The following is a 3,792-nucleotide window of genomic DNA, read 5'->3' as shown; positions in this document are numbered from 1 at the left end:
ACGAACAATAATTACTATTGTAAATATTACTAAAAATTCCTTTTGAAGCAAAAGATTGCTATAAAACTATATCAACTAAAATTCGAAATTATATCATTTTCAAGAATGTATATTAGTGTTATTAAAGCTGAATTCTAATTGCATTCTTCAGCTTTAAGGCAGCCCAAAAATTAATTCACGTATTTAAAGCCATTTTAGACTTAAAGCCAACCGCATTCCAATCCAAAAATAATATATATATTTTACATATATATTATTAAAAATGAATTTGGGTCCCAGCATCCAAATCCTTTTTTTATTGAATTTAAAGATCAAAGAAGAAAAGTAAATAAAAATAAAATGAAACCATTAAAGCCGTCCAAATTACATTTACAAAGCTAATATTTGGTATTTGCCAGTGGAATGTTTATTAAAGGTGCATGAATTGAAGCTGATATATAAAATTTATAAATAAATTACTTTATCTTTATATATACACGTAACATAATTCTTTGTTTCTTTTTTAATAAAAATAGGTAGGAAAGCTACAGTCGAGTGTGCGCGACTGCTATCCATTTTGAATAAAAGCAGCGCGGTATTATTATTGCAATAAACCAAATAAATATACTGCAAAAATGCCAGAATAAACCAAATTAAGGTACCGCTAAGTACTAAATATATAAAATATACTACCAGATCTTCAGCCAATACCACGAAGACCCGTAGTAAGTAGGTGTTTTTTCCCATACAAAAGATATTCTTAAAGAACTTCGAGATATTTTATTTTATCGTAACTAGGATTTAATAATAGCTATAGCTATTATTCTATGTACCAAAATTCGACTTTTATCGATAATTATTCGACATAAATTGATCAATTTTATATATTTTATATTTCTTTAATTTAAGACAATATTCATTATTCATGTATGTTAAGTGGTAATTCTGATTTAACTATTTATATACATATCATAAATCCATAATTATTTTATAGCATTAAGATTGCATAACAAACAAAAAAGTTTGAGTATCGAAGTTACTTTTTAAGAAAATATTTCCTCGATTAAAGGGTATATCTAGTCAAGCATTGCCACAGTGCAATTGGTCATTGATATGCTTAGCATTTGACACAGCAAAATTGCATAGCACAAAAGTCGCCCAATCTCAGGCGAACAATGAGTGCAAATAAATTAAAAGGCACTAAACGTCGATGGCACAGCATGAGTTTTGTAGTATGTGTGAGTAAGATCATCCCAGTGTGTGTGTATGTGTGTTGATTAGTAAGACAGCTCGGGGATGTGTGTGTGTGTGCCAAGTGAATTTGTAGTCAATTTCCTGCAATTTGTCGTTGGCAGCAACAAAAGCAGCAGCATCCTTCGTAGCAGAGAGATCTCTCCTGCCAACATCCTGTAATGATACGCATCGCACAATCAGGACAACATAATACACTTTAACATTGACGTAACTGTAGTCACCCACACACTCACACACACACATTCTTGTGTGTGCGATAAATATAAAAACAAATTAGAATGTGAGAAAATATGCCCCGAAAATGAATTTGTTGCCCCGATGCTGCTGGTAAGCAATTTGTCGACGCGTTAATGGAAACAACTTTTGTTGGGAAAGAGGGAAAAAGCAGCAAACTAAATAGAGAACAGAAGGGAAGACAACAATGCTTGGCATGCACATGCCTGATAAGTGCGTCATGTTGTTGTTGTTGCTATTGTCTTGCTGCCAAATTGAGTGTTTGACATGCCACCTAGAAGAGACACAGCCAAAGGGAGCGACATCTTCATCAGCGACTGGTGTGTCATGCATTTCGACTCTTCCAATTTCCAATTAGAGATGCCCACGTCTCGCGTCTCGCGTTCTGACTGCCTAATCTCATTGACACGCATTAACATGTCTGCAGCCAACAAATTGAACAGCCTAATGGGGCCATATCCCCAACTCCACTTCACTCTAGTACTATTGTGATTAAAATGTCAGCACAAAGGAAGCCTTAATATGCCACTTACTTGGCCAGAGGCATCATCATCGTGTGGCCGTCTTTCCAAGCTTATCAATTTAGATTGCCTGTCCGCAGACAAGCCTCAACTCACAAATGCAAAAAGCTCTAAATGAAAATCAAAATCAAAATCAAAATGAAAATGAAAACGAGAATGAAAATGAAAATGAAAACAAGCAAAAATAACTGTCAACCACACAAGGACAGACAACAAACGAAGGGAGCGCAACAAACGGACGCATCGCATCGCCTGGCAACATATCAAATGAAATAACTGGGCAAAACAGCAAAGATCTCAGACCCATTGCTATCTAAGCTTTGCTACACATTGCTCTCAGCCTAGACCGTGAACCTAACCCTAGACCCAGACCCAGACCCAGACCCTGATCCCTTGAGCACCCTTGGGCAATGAAGCAAATATTTTTGATATACTCTAAGCAAGAATTTTTAAATAAATTGGGTATTTAAAAACCATGTGTGGAGGAGCTCTAAATTCATTGAATTTTATGCATGATTCTTAATTTAAAATTCAATTTCTAACCGGAAACAAAGTTAAATAACAATAAAATCTTTTTGAGTTCATTTAAATTTTAAAGAAAACAAAAATTGAAATTTTAATTGTTGAATAAAATACAATTTGCACATTGAGTAACAATTTTTATATATTATTTTAAAATCAACTATACAAATACTTTAGCGATATGCATAAAGAATCCCACATTACTTTTGAAAGAGTATCTTCAAAGAACATTTCCCCCTATAATAGTTTCTCTTTGAGATTCCGTTTTACTTTTTTGTTAAATACAAAAAGCAGACAAAGCCCCACAACACATGAGAACTTGCGGTCACAACTCGGTGTTTTTCACAATCAGCAAGAGAACAGAAAAAAATGGTGATGATAATCATCATCAGAGAACTCGCATCGAATGCAAAGAACCACAATCCACTTGGGACATTATATAAGTTGTATGCGAATAATGCAAAAGTATATAAATAAATTGCCAATCAAGTGGTGAAAGTCAGCTGGTCGCTTTTTATTCTGTGTGTGTGTGTGTTTTTGCGTAGAAAGGAAGCGCGTGCTTCATTTTAATAAAAAACATATTTAAAAGTTGCGCAAAAAAACAAAAGGAAAAAAAAACAGTTGACAAATGCCCCAAGCACTAGGATTAAACTCTTGGACAAACAATATTAGCCACTCGGCTTGACCGAAATGAAAAAGTTTTGGACAGGTGTATCAACAAAATTTTTATGAAATTGTTTTGGCAGCGAGGTCAGGTTTTGATAAAGGAAACATTCAAATGTTTTCATTTCTCTTTATTATTTTTTTCCTGTCTCTTCAAAAGTCTAGCTAAATCTGTTGATTTAAAATGTAGACTGAAAATAAACATTCGAGCGCGGAGACAAAGAGAAGAAATGCACTGAATAGCTTTGTAAATATTTTCGTTTTAATAACTAACAGATATTTTTTCTAATAATAGAACTATAGAATGTATAATTTTGTAAATCATTTTATTTTAAGCTTATTTTATTATACAAAATATATTTTTTAAAAGTAAAATTATAAAAAAGGTATTGTTAAATCTTGAATCACATCTGTTCCTTAAATCAAGAATCTTTAATGCTTTGAATAGGCAGGCTCAGGTTATCAAATATAATAATGAAAATTATGGAAATATACTTTATTTAAAATTATTCAAATTTTCTCGCAGTTAAGCTGAATCCGAGAATTCCTAATCCCCCAATGCGGCAACTTTGGAGCCACCCTCGCATGTTGTACGTTGCCAAATAACACTCAAGGTTGA

The sequence above is a fragment of the Drosophila sulfurigaster genome, chromosome 3 (assembly GCF_023558435.1).
Source record: "Drosophila sulfurigaster albostrigata strain 15112-1811.04 chromosome 3, ASM2355843v2, whole genome shotgun sequence".
Classification (NCBI taxonomy): domain Eukaryota; kingdom Metazoa; phylum Arthropoda; class Insecta; order Diptera; family Drosophilidae; genus Drosophila; species Drosophila sulfurigaster.
The sequence above is the reverse complement of the archived record's forward strand: the minus strand, read 5'-3'. Positions refer to the sequence as shown.